Source organism: Elephas maximus, chromosome 10 (assembly GCF_024166365.1).
Source record: "Elephas maximus indicus isolate mEleMax1 chromosome 10, mEleMax1 primary haplotype, whole genome shotgun sequence".
Lineage (NCBI taxonomy): Eukaryota > Metazoa > Chordata > Mammalia > Proboscidea > Elephantidae > Elephas > Elephas maximus.
In genome coordinates, this window is record NC_064828.1 from 30,872,663 (window position 1) to 30,888,474 (window position 15,812).

General features: G+C 53.3%; 4 non-coding genes across 4 annotated transcripts; all 4 read right to left on the bottom strand.

Moving 5' to 3' along the window:
- Positions 1 to 2,932: 2,932 nt before the first annotated feature.
- On the bottom strand, positions 2,933 to 3,021 carry TRNAY-GUA (transfer RNA tyrosine (anticodon GUA)). The gene is given in 2 exon segments: positions 2,933 to 2,968; positions 2,985 to 3,021. It is a non-coding gene; the product is annotated as a tRNA-Tyr (tRNA).
- Positions 3,022 to 6,006: 2,985 nt separating this feature from the next.
- On the bottom strand, positions 6,007 to 6,096 carry TRNAY-GUA (transfer RNA tyrosine (anticodon GUA)). The gene is given in 2 exon segments: positions 6,007 to 6,042; positions 6,060 to 6,096. It is a non-coding gene; the product is annotated as a tRNA-Tyr (tRNA).
- Positions 6,097 to 11,194: 5,098 nt separating this feature from the next.
- Positions 11,195 to 11,284, bottom strand: TRNAY-GUA (transfer RNA tyrosine (anticodon GUA)). Its single transcript is given in 2 exon segments — positions 11,195 to 11,230; positions 11,248 to 11,284. It is a non-coding gene; the product is annotated as a tRNA-Tyr (tRNA).
- A 2,785-nt stretch (positions 11,285 to 14,069) lies between these two features.
- Positions 14,070 to 14,159, bottom strand: TRNAY-GUA (transfer RNA tyrosine (anticodon GUA)). Its single transcript is given in 2 exon segments — positions 14,070 to 14,105; positions 14,123 to 14,159. It is a non-coding gene; the product is annotated as a tRNA-Tyr (tRNA).
- Positions 14,160 to 15,812: the final 1,653 nt, after the last annotated feature.

A 15,812-nucleotide genomic window follows, 5' to 3' on the forward strand; every position in this document is an offset into this window, starting at 1 on the left:
CGTGGGGGGGGGGGGGGTGGGGAAGGGGCGACAGCGAGTGGGGGAGTGAGTACCCGAGACTGGTGTGGGGAAGGACGGTGGAGGAAAAAGAACCGGAACGGTCACGGGCAGAGCTGCTGCAAACCGCACCAGTGCTGTAAACCAAAAACCAATCCCACCGCTGTGGAGTTGATTCCGACTCATAGCGACCCTACTGGAGAGATTAGAACTGTCCCAGAAGATCTCAAGGCTGTGAATTTACGGAAGCCGACTACCTGCGGAGCTGGTGGTAGTTCGAACTGCCTCCCTTTCAGTTAGCAGCTGAGGACTTTAACCACTGGGCCACCAGGGCTCCTTGAAACAAACAAAAAACAAACCCATTGCTTGGAATCGATTCCGACTCATAGCGACCAGAGCTCCCTAGAGGCCCCAAACCCGCACTGCCTCGCGGGGCCTTGCTTCCCCAGGTACTGGTCTGGCCCCTCCCTCCTACCAGCTTTGAAGGACTTGGCCTCAGTTTTCCACAACGAGGCTTGCTGGCAGGTGAAGAAGAATGAATACGGCGCCGGGCAGGTGCCCATGCTCGACGCCTGTCCGAGGCTGGTGCCCGTCGTGGGCAGCGAGGGCATCCGTGCCCTCATCTGCCAGCCCAAAGATCCTGAATCATTTGATAGAGGCGGCAGCTCGGTCAAGGTTTTGCGGCGAGAGGAGACAGGGACAGCAGCCATAGGTGCCTGGGATGCTGTCAGGCTTTCAGAATTCACCAGGTGTCTCACGCCCACAGACCGCTATCCCAATGGCTTGACCAGCTACCTGGAAGCGACGTCAGGTCAACCGAGCTTGATGCCCCCCTCCCCAGTTCCCTACCCTATCGCCCCCCCGCCAAGCCCCACTTGACTGGTTGTCAGGAGGACCTCCGTTGCCCACGGGTGCTTCCTCCTGCTGCTCTCTGTCCTGCCCCAGTGGGAAAGGAGAACGCAGGGGTCCTTCCTAAGCCAGACTCCCAAATGCACGCATGCATGGTATGGAAGGGGCCTGGGGCCTGGACTTCCCATCAGGGGAGAAGGGCCAATAAAGGGCTGACATTGCATCTTCTGATCCTGTGCTCTGGACTCTGCAGACCATGACGTTCAAGGCTAGGGTGTCTGTGCGGCTGCAGAGCTTTGCAGTCCTCTCCAAGGTCACCTGTCTGTGCCCATGGCCATGTCTCCTGGTACACAGGAGACTGAAGAGGCCTCTGCACGACCTATCCCCTTACGATTGCTGTCTGAGAGTGAGGTAAGGGCAGAGAAGCCTGGGTCAGAGGTAGGAGGCCAGGGGCAGTTTTCCAGGATAGGAAAGCACGTTTGGGAACCCAGTCTCCACTTGCAGCCCAGAAACAAAAAAGTCCTTACTGGCTCAGTGATTGGGCATGGCAACCAAGGCAGGTGTCCCAGGGGCTCAGAGGACCACACTCCCAGCCAGTGATGCTCCTGGCTTCTTCTTCCTCCACCTTCCAACTGACAACACTTCTCTGGCATTTTCATTGGAATCATCCCTCTGTTTTCTTCTCAGCACCCACAGCCCCTTCCAGCCCCAAGGTGATGCTGCTCCTTATATAATGTACAGCCCACTTCCTCTCCAGGCTCACTGATGAGGGTGCTGAATTTTCTTCCTGGGCATTCCTGCAACTCAGCCTGAGGGCACAATGCAAAAGGGAGCTAGGCCTAACTGGGCCAGTGGCATGGGGAAGCAGTTGAAGCTGTGTGACCTTTGCCATGTGGGAACTGTAGTCCATGCCATGCTTTGGTAGCACCCAACTCTTGTTCCCCTCCATCTACCTCCTAACCCTGGAGACACTTGGAGCAGCTCTTTCCAGGCCGGCATGTTTGATTCTCTTCACTCTCTGGCAGCTCTTGACAGCAGAAGTTGCAGGGGATCACAGCAGCTGGTTTCCCCAACACTGAACAGCATGTGAGGAATCTTTGAGCCTCCTGCAGCAGGAGCCGCAACTCTCCTGGGCAGCTAGAGGAGGCACACAGGCACTTTCTGAGGTGAGGCCTGCCCGAGGTCACACCTGCAACACACAATGACAGGCCAGTTGAAGGAGTTACTGGATATTCTCTTGGAGGCCGTCAATGCCACCTTTAGCCCTCCTGTGTTATTCTTGTGTCACAGTCAGCTTCAATGCAGATGCCAAACTGGCAAAGACTTGAGTTTCTCAGGGTGGTACATCTGTCCACAAGTGTATTAATCATGGAGGGATGAACGTTTTCTGTGTGTACTGGGAGACTTATAAGGCAGATAGACATTCATAGCCATTTATAGACACGGAGCTCTGTTGGCAGGGTGGTTAAGAGATGGACTGCTAATCAGTATGTTGGCAATTTGAATCCACCAGCCACTCTTTGGAAATACTATGGAGAAGTCTAACCTCTGCTATAGGATCACTATGAGTCGGAATCTGCTGGACAGCAATGGGCTTGGATTTTGGGGGGATTTATAGACATGAGGGAGAGAGAACCAGAAATAGGGAGACAGAGACAGAGAATAAGAGTGCTTTCAGGACGGTTGCCATGGTTTTTGATGACCATTGTGCGTATCAGCCTCCAGAGTTACACCACCAGTCGCTGGTTGGTCCACCGGAGGGATAAGTCTCAGTGGTGAGCAAAGTGCTGGTGCCAGCTGTTTTGGGGAGCTGTGTGAGAAAGTGGAAGGGCACAGGAGGTTTGCAGGTTGTTGTGCTGTGCTATAAGAAAGAAGCAGAGTGCGACTGTTTGAGCTGAAGAGTAAGTTTGGAGGGCACAAAGAAGGATCAAGTGCGTTCCCCGGGACAGCCGGGAACCCAAGGAAGGCTTGCCTGGCTTTTACCTGTCCGAGTCGGGATGCTGCACTGCTGCAGGGCTAGGGGGTCTTCAGGTAGAGGCGGTGGGGCTAGACGTGCACTGAGGCTTATGCAAAAGGGTCGGGCACTTCCTTCGAGCCGGAATTGAACCAGCGACCTAAGGATGTCCACACTGTCCTGTCTACAGTCCTCCGCTCTACCAGCTGAGCTATCGAAGGGTGCACAATACTCCCAATGGAGATATTTCTTTCAAGAAATGCGAGAGGCCAAGTCACCCCACCGTTTTGGGTCCCAGAAGCCTTCACTTGGTTGGAATCCACATTTGGAGACACGCAAGCACTTGTCGCCAGAGGGCGCCTTTCTTGGCAGAGCAGATACTGTGCGCTAGGTTTCTGAGGGCGTTGGTTCTCAGCGGGGCACCCCTCGAAGGCTATTTTAAAGATCTGGTGCCCTTCCCGGTAGCTGCATTTACCTCACCTCACCTGTACTCCTTCAGATGATACTCCTGGAGGGGCAGAGGGTGGGGGAACAGGTGGGAGGGTCGCCTAGATGGGTTCGGTTAGGGGAGGTGGAGGAAAAAGAACCAGAAAGGCCAGTGGGCGGGGGTTGCACCGGTCCTGTACACCGAAAATTAAATCCATGGCAAAATCAAATCCATCGCTGTCGAGTGGATTCCGATTCATAGCGTAGAACTGCCCCATAAGGTCGCAAAGGTGTGGTTTTTACAGAAGTCAACTGTCCCGCGGAGCGGCTTGTAGTTTCGAACTGTCTAACTTTCGGTTAGCAGCCGAGTTCCTTAACCACTGCTCCACCATGGCTCCTTAAAACAAACAAAGAATAAATCCACTGCTGTCGAGTGGATTCCTATTCACAGCGACCAGGGCTCCCAAGAGGCCCCAAACCCGCACCGCATCGCAGAGCCTTGCTTCACCCAGGCACTGGTGTGGGTCCTCCCTACAACAGCTTTGACCGACGTGGGCTCGGTTTTCCACAACGAGGCTTGTTGGCAAGTGAGGAAGAATGAATACACCGCCGAGTAGGGTACCCACTCTCAACCCCTGTTCGAGGCTGGTGCCGGTAGCGGGTAGCCAGGGCTTCCGTGCCCTCATCTGCCCTCCCGCGGATGCTGAATGATAAAGGCGGCTGCTCCGTCGAGGTTATGGGGCGAGACGAGGCAGGGGCAGAGGCCATAGGTGTCCGGATTGCTCTCAGGCTTTGAAAACCCACCAGGTGTATCACGCTCACAGACCACTATCCTAATGGCTTGACAGTCACACCGAACAGACCTAAGGTCAACCGAGTTTGACAACTGCCCCCCTACGTCCCCCAAGTGACTGGTTGTCAGGAGGACCTCCAGTTGTCCAGGGCCACTTCCTCTGCTGCCCTCCTCCTGCTCCAGTGGGAAGGGTGAGTGCAGGGGTCCTTCCTAAGCCAGGCCCCCAAATGCAACCAAGCACGGTTCCAAAGGGGACTGGGCCTGGACTTTCCTATCTGGGGAGAATAGCCAATAAAGGGCTGACATTGCATCTCCTGATCCTGTGCTCTGGACTCTGCAGACCATGAAGTTCAAGGCTGGGGTGTCTGCATGGCTGCAGAGCTTTATAGTCCTCTCCAAGGTCACCTGTCTGTGCCCACGGCCATGTCTCCTGGTCCACAGGAGGCTTCTGGACAAACCATCTCCTTAGGAGTGCAGTCTGAGAGTGAGGTAGAGGTGGGGAAGGCTGGGACCAGAGGTGGCAGAACAGGTGCAGTTTTCCAGGATGGGAAATCACATTCCGGAACCCAGTCTCCACTTGGAGTCCAGAATCAGAAAAGCTCTTTCTGGCTCAGTGGTTGGGCATGGCTACTGAGGCAGGTGCCCCAGGGCCTCAGAGGACCACACTCCCAGCCAGTGATGCTCCTGGCTTCTTCTTCCTCCACCTTCCAACTGCACAACACTTCTTTGGTGTTTTCTTTGGATTCAACTCCCTGTTTTCTTCTCTGCACCCACAGCCCCTTCCTGCCCCAAGGTGAAGCTGCTTTCTTATATCATGAACAGCCCACTGCCTGCTCCAGGCTGCTGCATCTTCCTGGGCATTTTAACTCAGCCCCGACGGCACAATGCAAAAGGGAGTTCGGCCTAACTTGGCCAGTGGCATGGGGAAGCAGGTGAAGCTGTGTGCCCTTTGCCACATGGGAGCTGGAGTCCATGCCATGCTTCAGTAGCACCCAAACCTTGTTCCCCACCATCTACCTCCTAAGCCTGGAGACACTCAAAGAAGCTCTTTCCAGGCCTGCAGATTTGCTTCGTCTTGCTGCCTGGGAGCACTTGCCCCCAGAAGTTGCAAGGGAACCACTGCAGCTGGTTCCCCCAGCATAGAACAGCATATGGGGTATTGTCACTCCTCCAGGAAAAGCCACAACTCTCCAGCACAGCCAGAGCCAGAGTGCAGGCACCTGTAAGGTGAGACCTGCTTGAGGCCACACCTGTACCCTCACACTGACAGGCAACTTGAAGGAGCCACTGGATGTCCTTTGGTGACCATCAATGCCGACTGATAGCTCTTCTGTGTTGTCCTCTTGACATGGGAGCGTCAGTGCAGGTGCTGAGTTGCAGACACATTAAGTTTCTCAGGGTGGCAGATCTGTCTTCAAGTGGATTAATGATAAGAGTTTCTGAGTGTATTGACAGACATATAGAAATTTACAGACATAGGAGGGAAAGAGTCAAAACACAGGGAGGCAAAGATAGAGGGAGAGGGAGTGGAAAGGAGGGATGGAGAGAGAGTGGGAGGGAGGGAGGAAGGTAGAGAAGGAGGGATGGAAAGAGCTACAGAGAGAGAGAGAGAATAAGAGAGATTTTAGTCAGTATGCCATGGTTTTTCTGGACCAGTATGCCTGCCCGCCTCCAGAGTCATATGGTGGGTAGCCAGTTTGTCCACCTGGATGTAAAAAATTTGTCAGTGGTGAGCAAAACGCTGATGCCAGGATGGTCATGAGCTGTATTAGAATCACAGCAAAAGTTACAGGTCATTTATGGTTATGTTTGGAGAGCAGGAAGAACGATCAGATGTGTCCCCTGGGACCTACAGCTCCTCCCTTCCAGGAAGACTTTTGTCTGTCAGAGTGAGGATGCTGCGTTGCTACAGAGACGGGCGGGGCAGCAGGCGGCGGAAAGGTGGGGCTAGACCCGCACTGTAGTTTGTGCAAAAGCACCTCGCACCTCCTTCGAGCCGGAATCGAACCAGCGACCTAAGGATGCCCACGCGTGTCCTGTCTACAGTCCTCCGCTCTACCAGCTGAGCTATCGAAGGGTGCGCACTATTTCAACTGGGGATATTTCTTTCAAGAAATACTGGCGTCCAAGTCACTGGCCTGCTTTGGGTCACAGGTGCCTTTGGTTGGTTAGAACCCACCTTTGGAGAGACTCCTGCTCCCGTCGCCAGAGAGCGCCTTTCCTGTTGCAACAAATCTGCTCTCGGTGGCCTCTGACATCTGGTTGCAGCGGTGCACGCCGAGTGGGGATTACGAAGATTTTTGGGAATCTTTCATGTGAGCTTATCGACCCCACTCCCATCTGTACAGGTGCGGATGACACCTCTCGGGGGGGCCCCGGCAGCCGGGGGAAGGGTCCCGGAGAGTGGCAAGATGATTCTGGAGAGGATTTGTGGAGGAAAGAAGATCCAGATTGGGCACTGGGCTGGCTGCTGCAAACCGCACCCGTCCTACAGTTGCCCTAAACCTCTCACAACCTTACTTCTCCCAGGTCCAAATGTGGCCCCTCTCACCTATCCGCTTTGACCACGTGGGCTCAGTTTTACAAAATGAGGCTTGCTGGCAAGTGAGAAAGAAAGGATATAGTGCTGGGCACTGAGGCCTGTAGAAGCCATTGAGGGCTTGGTGCTTTTTTCTAACTGCCCATGCACCCTGAATCATAGGCTAGAGGTGGCCGCTTAATCAAATAGGTTAATCCTATAAGGCTTCCAAGGAAAGTGCCTAAGGTGGAAGGGAGCAGGTGAGGAGAACATAGGTGGCAGGGCTGTGCTCCTTGCTTTGGTTGGAGTTCTTTGCCAGGCTTTCAAGCACCCACCCCGCGTGTGCTCCCTTGGCTGCTCACCCACTTAGGGAAAGTCTTCCTGTGGCCTGGTCAGTCTTACCAAAACCATCTTTGGCCTACTGATTTTGATGGTCTCATGTGACTGGTCCTCAGTCTTGTACCTCTGTGGATCAGGGTCAGTATCTGTACCCCACCACCTGCTGTGGTCTGTCTGGCCCCAGTGAGGAAAACTCAGCATCAGGATTCATTCAGGGCTCAGTTGTACTGGTCACAAAGCCCCCTCGTCCTTCTCCTCCAGGACCCCCAAAAGCACCAGTGCCTGCCCCTCAACATACCCTCATGGAGAATAGGTAATAAAGGACTGATGTGCCATATTCTGTCCCTGTGCACAGGCAGTCATGTTTATGGCTAGTGTCTCCTCATGGAGGCAGAGCTTTACAGTTCTCCCCAAGGTCACCAGTCTGCACCCACAGGTGTGTTCTCATGGCCCTGGGAGACTAAAGTGCTCATCACATCTCTTTAAGAGTGCCATTTGAGGAGGAGATAGAGGAGAGAAGGCTGAGACTGCAGGGGGAGACCAGGGGTAGCTTTTAAGGACTGGACAGCAGGTGTGGAAACCCAGTCTCACTTGGAGTCCAGAATCAGAAAAGCACTTTTTGGTTCAGGGGTTGGGAATGGGCAACTGAGGCAAGGAACACAGGGCCTCAGGGGACCATATTCCCAGCCCAGGATACTCCTAGCTTTTTCTCCCTGCTACCTTCAACTGCAAAACACATCTCTGTTGTTTTCATTGGAGAGCCAAGGCTGAAAACAAGGGCCCTCCTTGGTGTTCTTCTCTGCACTCACATCTCTCTCCACCCCCAAGGTGAAGCCCACAGGGTTCACTGCAGCTGGTTTCTCCAACATTGAACAGCATGCGACGAATCATTACTCCTCCAGGAAAAGTCACAACCCTCCCAGGCAGCCAGAGCAGACAAGCAGGTCCGAGGTTACACCAGGACCCCCTACATGACGGGGCCACTGGGTGTCTTTTTGGTGACCTTCAAGGCTGACTGATAGCCTCCCTTGTTGTCTTCCTGGCAAAGTTACCTTTGGTGCAGGTTAAGAACTGGCAGACTTTTGAAGTTTTTCGGGGTGGCAGATCTGTCCACAGGGGATTAATCATGGGGGGGATGAGCACTTTCTGTGTGTATTAATAGACACATAAGACATATAGACATTTAAAGACATACAAGGGAAAGAGGGTGAGACAGGGATATAGAGAGGGCCAGAGAGAGAAAGAATAAGAAAATTTTCAGGAAGGATGCTGTTATGGGTTGAATTATGCCCCCCTCCCCCCCCCAACACACAAGAAAAAAATTGTGTTGTAAATTCTACTCTACCTGTGGTTATAATTCCATTTGGGAATTGGGTTGTCTTTGTTATGTTAATGAGGTAGTATTAGTTTAGGGTGCATCTTAATCTCTTTTGAGGTATTAAAGTGCAAGTTACATGTAAGCAAGAAAGCAGATGAGGGGTAAGAGAGATGCCATGCCACCAAGCTCAAGAAACCAAGAAGCTCACCAAGGAGTTAGGGAACAGAAGCTGAAAAAGAGACAAGGGCTTTCTCCCAGAGCCATCAAAGAGAGAAAGCCTTCTCCTAGAGTTGGTTTACTGAATTTGAACTTCTAGCTTCCTAACTATGAGAAAATTAATTTCTGTTTGTTAAAGCCACCCACTCAAGGAATTCCTGTTATAGGAGCACCAGATAACTAAGACAGATGCTGTGGTTTTCTCTGATTGATACGAATATCAATCTCCTGATTTACACTGTGGGCAGCTATTTTTCCACTGGGATGGAAAAGACTTTTTCCATGTTAAAGCTGGACAATGAATAAGGAAGACCAAAGAAGAATCGACGCCTTTGATTTGTGGTGTTGGCGGTAAGTATTGAATATATGATGGACTGCCAAAAGAACAAATAAATGTGTCTTGGAAGAAGTACAACCAGAATGCTCCTTAGAAGCAAGAACGACACAACTTCGTCTCACATACTTTGGACGCGTTATCAGTCCCTGGAAAAGGATATCATGCTTGGTGAAGTAGAGGGTCAGTGAAAAAGGGGAGGACCCTCAACGAGATGGATTGACACAACGGCTGCAACATGGGTGCAAGTGTAACAACAATCATGAGCTTGGCACAGGACCGGGCACTGTTTAGTTCTGTTATACATGGGTTGCTATGGGTCGGAACCCACTTGGCTGGCATCTAACAACAACAAACCAAGTCTTGTGGGCCTGTTGGGCACTCAGGATCTGTGTGAAAATGAAAGTGAAAGGGCCCAGGCATTTGCCGTTGGTGGGTCTGGGCCATATGGTAGAAGCAAAGGGTGACTGTATTGAGCTGAAGGGTATGTTTGCAGAGCAGGAGGGAGGATCGGGTGTGTTTCCTGGGACCACCAGAACACGTCGGTGCTCCAGGAAGTCTTGCCTGGCTTTTAGCTTGTTAGAGTGGAAATGCTGCCTTGTGCAGGGCAGAGTTGGGCAGCAGGTGGAGGAGAGGTGGGGTTAAACTGGCACTGGGGTTTTCACAAAAGCATCAGGCACCTGGAACCAGCCACCCGAGGATGTCCACCTGTGTCCTGTCTACTGTCCTCCGCTCTACCAGCTGAACTATCAAAGGGTGCACGCCAGCACAGCTGGGAATATTTCTTTCAAGATATTCCAGAGGCCAAGCTGCCCAACCGCTTTGGGTCCCAGATGTCCTTGGTTGGTGGGAACCCACCTTTGAAGAGACACCAGCCCAGGTGGCCAGAGTGAGCCTTTCCTGGCAGAGCAAACGCACTGTGGGCAGTTGTTGCTGCCACTTGCTCACTGCAAGACATACCCAGGTGGTGATTTTAAAGATTATTTGGGCCCTGTTGACTCCACTCCCACTATACTCTTGCGGATGACAGTCCTGGGAGGGGAACTGAAAGCAGAAGGGGTGTTCCGGAGAGTAGCTAGATGGGTCTGGAGAGGAGTGATGAAGGAAGGAGGGAAACTGAAAGGGCCACTAGGCGGGCAGCTGCAAGCTGCATGTGTCCTGGGGAGGTCCCCAAACTGGTGCAGCCTCTTAGAGCCTTGCTTCTTCCAGGTCCTGGTCTGGCCCCTCGCTCCTACCTGCTTTGGCCGGCGTGGGTTTGCTTTTCCATGCAAAGAGGCTTGCTGCAAGATAGGGAGAATGGATATAGCTCCAGGAAAAGAACTCACACTCAGTGCCTGGCCAAGGATAGTGCCCATCATGGCCAGTGGGTCTTCATTGCCCACATCTGCCCACCTGCGAACCCTGAACCATCAGCCAGAGATTCATAACCATAACCATGACAGCTTCCATGGAAAGACACGTGCTGCAGGAGGAGGCAGAGCAGAGACCGTAGGTGTCCAGGTTTCTCGCAGGCTTTCAGAACCCACCAGACGTGTCACACCCATAGACCTTCCAACTGTGCCTTGACTAGCTACAGTGAAGAGACCTCAGGTTGACCAAGTTTGATATCCCCCATGATCCCAATGTGACAGCTTGTCAGGAGGACCTCAGTTATCCAAAAGCTCTTCCTCCTGCTGCTGTCTGCCCCACTCCCCCGCCCCAGCTGTAGGGTGAGTGCAGGGATTATGCCCCTCCTCCGCCAGAACCACAAAAGCACCCAAACCAGACTCCAATTTGCATCTTCTCTCCCTGTGCATTGGTCTCTGCAGACGGTGGCGTTCAGGGCTGGGGCTTCAGTGCAGGTGCAGAGTCACAGACACATGGAGTTTCTCAGGGTGGCAGATCTGTCCACAAGTGGGTTAATCATGGGAATGATGAGAGTTTTCTGGGTGTATTGATAGACATCTAGAAATTTACAGATATAGTGGGGAGAGAGGGCAGGAGACAGAAGAAGTGAAAAGGAGGGACTGAGGGAGGGTGAAAGCAGGTTAGAGAGAAGGAATAAGATAGTTTTCAGGAAGAATGCCATAATTTCCTTGATCTGTATGCCTGTCAGCCTCCAGAATTACACCATGGGTAGCTAGTTTGTCCTCCTAGATGAAAAGAAAGAAAGAAATCCTCAATAATGAGCAAAGTGTTGATGCCAGTTCGCCCGGTCAGGAGTTGGAGCTATACGTGAATCAACGCAGAAAAGTGCAGGTCATTCGCGGACATGTTTGAAGAGCACAAAGAACGTTGAGATATGTTCCCTGGGACCAACATCACACCTCCGTGTTCCAAGAAGGCTTGCCTTTCCTGACTTTTGCCCGTCGGAGTCGGGGTGCTGCCTTGCAGTGGGCCAGGGTGGGGCGTCAGGCAGCGGAAAGGGGAGGTTAGACGTGGACTGTGGTTTGCGCAAAAGCCTCAACCACTCCTTCGAGCCGGAATCGAACCAGCGACCTAAGGATATCCACGTATGTCCTATCTACAGTCCTCCGCTCTACCAGCTGAGCTATCGAAGGGTGCACACCTAAGTTGATAGAGAAATATCTTCCAAGAAATATTGGCGTCACTGGACTGTTTTGGGTCCCAGATGCCTTTGGTTGATTGAAACCCACCTTTGAAGAGACGCCGGCACAAGTCGCCAGAGCGCGCTTTTCCAGTTGCAACAAATCTGCGTTCCGTGGCTGCTGGTGATTGGTCGCTCCGGTGCATCCGGAGCGGAGATTTTAAAGATGTCTTAAAAAAAAAAAAAAAATTTTTTTTTTTTTTGGGCCCTTCACTGTGGCCTCATCGAACTCACCCCCACCTGTACTCGTGAGACGATAGCCGTAGGAGGCCCAAAAGCGCGTGGTAGGCCCCGGCGAGTGGCGAGATGGGTGTAGGGAGGAGTTGTGGAGGAAAGGAGAACTGGAACTGCCACTGGACGGGCGGCTGGAAACCGCAACCCTCCTGGAGAGGCCCCCCGGCAAACACCGCCTCTCAGAGCCTAGCTTCTCCCAGAGCCAGATCTGACCCCTCCCTCCTGCCCGCTTTTACCGACCGGTGTTCAGTTTTTCACAATGAGGCTTGCTGCAAGGGAGGGGGAAAGTATATATAGCGCCGGGCGGGCTGGTGCCCCTCTGGATCCGTGAGGGCTTCCATACCTTTTCTGTCTGCACACAGAAGTAGCGGCGGCTTCCTTAACTAGGTCAAGGTTACAGGGACCTCCATGGAAGGACGCCTGAGGGTGGGAGGGGGCAAGTAAGAGAACAAAGCTGTTCGGATTGTGCTGCTTGTTCTGTCTTAGGCCAAGCGTTCAGCACCCACCTGGTGTGTGACTCCACCAGGCTGCTGGCTCACACAGGAAAGTCCACCAGTGGCCTGGTCGCTCACACCCAAGCCTTATTCCTCGTAGGCGTTTGACGCTCCCACGTGACTGGCGGTTACTCTGGGACCTCCGTGGACCAGGATCAATTCCTCTCTCATGCCACCTGCTACTGTCTGTCCCGCCAAGCGAGGATCTGTCAGTGCCGAAGGTCTTTCCGATTCGGTTGTGCTGGTCACCAAAGTTCCCTGGCCCTCCTCTCCAGGCCTCCCAGAGCACCAAAGTATGGTTTCAAGGGTCCCTGTCTCTGGATATCCAATCAGGGGAGAAAAATCAGGGGAGAATAGCCAATAAAAGGCTGAGGTTCCAGCTTCTGTCCCTGTGCACTGGTACCTGCCGACAACGTTCAAGGCTGTGGTCTCTGAGTGGCTGAAGAGATTTACAATCCTTGACAAGTCACCAGTCTGCTACCTGGGTGTGCCCTTGTGATCACTAGACACTCAAAGGGCTCCTGCCCAACTCAACCCTTGCTGTCCGGAGAAGGAGATGGAGGCTGGGAAGGAGGAGTCTGCAGGAGGAGACCAGGGGAAGTTTGTAAAGAGGGGAAACCATGTGCAGAACCTCAGTCTTCACTTGGGGCCCCGATTCAGTAAAGCACTTTTTGGCTGCACTATCAGGCATGGACAACTGGGTCAGGGACACCAGGGCCTCAGATAGCCGCATTCCACCCCAGGCTGCTCCTGGCTTCTTCTCCTCTCTACCTTTCAACTGCACAACACGTTTCTGGCATTTTCGTTTGGACAGCCAAGTATGATCAGCTCCCTGACATTCTTATCTGCACTCACAGCCCCCTGCAGCCCCAAATGAAGCATCTCCTTGTAGGACGCTCAGCCCACTTTCTGCTCCAGGCTCACTGAGAAGGATGCTGCATCTTCCACCTGGGGCTCACGGCAACTCATCTCTGAAGGCTAAGTGTAAAAGGGAGCCAGCCAGCTGCTGAAACCTATCCGGACAGTGGCCTGGGTAAGCAGGTGAAGTTGTTTTCCCTTTGCGAGTTAGAAGCTGTGGTTCACATCTCACTTCCATGGCACCCAACCCTCAGCCCCTACCTTGCACCCCTCCTGTTCCTCCTAGACAGAGAAGCACTCACCACCGGAAGTTGCAGGACAATCATTGCAGCTGGTTTCTCCAGCACTGAACAGCGCGTGAGGAGTCATCGATTCTTCAGCAAAAGCCACAACCCTTCTGGGCAGCTAGAGGGGGCACAAATGACGACTGGCAAATAAGGCCTGCCTCTCTACTCTTCAACTGCACACACTTGAAGGAAACTTAGAGGAGCCACTGGATGTGTTCATAGTGACGGTCAAGGCACACTCACAGGCCTCCTGTGTTGTCCTCGTGCCATGGTGAGCTTTGGTGAAGGTGCAGAATCGAGAGAGACTTGGAGTTTTCAGGGTGGGAGATCTGGTGGACAAGTGGATTAACAATTGGAAGGCAAGCGTTTTCTGTCTGTATTGATAGATACATAAGACATATAGAAATTTGTAGACATATGAAGGAGAGATGTCAAAAGGGAGAGACACAAAGAGGAGACAGGGAGGGAGAGGAGACAGAGAGAGAATAAGAAAGTTTACAGACCGGACGCTATGATTTTTCCTGACAGGTATGCCTGTCAGCCTCCAGAGTTGCACTGCGGGTAGCTAGTTTGTCCACCTGGTGGAAAAAATTTCTCAATGGTGAGCAAAGTGCTGGTGACTGATTGGTGGCTCAAGAGTTCTGTGAGAATAAAGGCAGAAAGGAACAAGTCATTGCGGGTATGTTCGGTTAAGCTAGAAGGAGGGCCAAATGTGTTCTCTGGGACCAACACGGCACGTGCCTGCTCCAGAAAGGCTTGCCTGGCTTTAGTCTGTCGGAGTCGGAATGCTGTGCCGTAGTAGGGAAGGGCTGGGCGGCAGGCAGAAGAGAGATACACTGTGGTTTGTGTAAAAGTGATAAGCAACTCCTTCGAGCCGGAATCGAACCAGCGACCTAAGGATGTCCACCTGAGTCCTGCCTACAGTCCTCCGCTCTACCAGCTGAGCTACCGAAGGGCGCACTCCAGTACCGCTGGGGATATTTCTTTCAAGAAATGCTGTAAGCCAAGTCACCGGACCACTCTAAGTCCCGGATACTTTTCCTTGGTTGGAAGCCACCTTTGGAGAGACGCCGGCACTGGTCGCCGGAGAGCGCCTTTCCTGGCGGAGCAGATATTCTGTACTCGGTTTCCGCTGGCGTTTGGCCGCGACCGGGACTCCGCGGTGGCGATTTTAAAGATCCCCGGGGCCCTTCCCTGGGGCCTCATCGATCCCACCCCCACCTGTACGCAGGATGGCCCTCCGGGGCTAGAAAGCAAGTGGGAGGGTTCTGGCCAGTAGTGAGAAGGTGTGTCGGGAGGGGTGATGGAGGAAAAAAGGAACGGCCGCCCATGGCGTAAAATCCCGTTGCCCTCTAGTCTATTCCGACTCACAGCGACCCTATAGGGCAGAATAGAACTGTCCCGTAGGGTTTCCATGGAGCCGCTTGTGGATTCGAATTGCCGACCTTTGGGGTTAGCAGCCGAACGCTCAAGCGCTGCACCACTAGGGCTCCGAAACTCGCACAGTTCTCAGTTTTGCTTCCTCCGGGTCCTGCTCTGGCCCCTCCCTCATGCCCCCTTTGACCCATATGGCCTCGGTTTTCCCCAATGGGGCTCGCTGGCAAGTGAGGGAGAATGGATAAGGCGCCCGGCAGGTGACCCACCTCCATGGCTGGCGGAGGCCGATGCCCCTCGTGCTCTCATCTGCCCGCCTGTGGATTCTGAGTCGGTTGCTAGAGGCGGACGCTTGCTCAAGTAATTCTAGGTTATGCTGGCTTCCATGGAAAGGCACCTTCGGTAGGAGGAGGCAGGGACAGACACCACAGGTGTTCGGGTTGCCCTCCTTGCCCTGGCGCAAGTCTTTGGCCAGGCTTTCAGCACCCACCTGGTGTATCACATCCCAGGTCGTGGAGCAGTGCGCTTCATCACCGCCTTTTGTTGCTGTCTGTCCTGCCCCAGCCGGGAAGAGTCAGCTCCGGGATTATCCCCAACCTGGTTGTGCTGATCACCAAAATCCCTGGCTCTCCTCTTCAGGCCCCCAAAGCATCAGATTTCGATTGCGAAGGGCCTGGCACCTCAACATTCCATCAGCAGAAAAGAGCAAATAAAGGGCTGAGGTTCCAACTTCTGTCCCTGATTGCTTTTCCTCGCAGACCATGACGTTCAAGGTTTCTGTGTGGCTGCAAAGCTTTACAGTTCTCACCAAGGTCTCCTGTCTGCCCACACAGGCTCCCTCCCGGCCACTAGAGACTCAAGAGACTTCTTCCCTACTTAACAGTTTAGGGAAAATGTCGGAGAAGGAGGTGGAGGAGGGAAGGTGAGATTGCAGGGATGAGAAGAGCAGGGGCAGCTTGCGAGGACGGGAAAGTACTGCAGAATCGCAGTCTCCATTTGGAGTCCAGATTCGGAAAAGGGCTTTCTGGCTGAGGGGTTGGACATTGGCGACTGCGGCAGGGCCCCCAAGGCCTCAGAGGGCCACACTCCCAGCTGGGGATGCTCCTTGTTTCTGCTCCCTGCTATCTTCATCTGTACAACACGTGTCTGGTGTTTTCATTAGAGAGCCAAGGATGAGAGCTGGGTCAGCTCCCTGGCGTTCTTCTCTGTGCACCCACAGCCCCCTCCTGGCCCA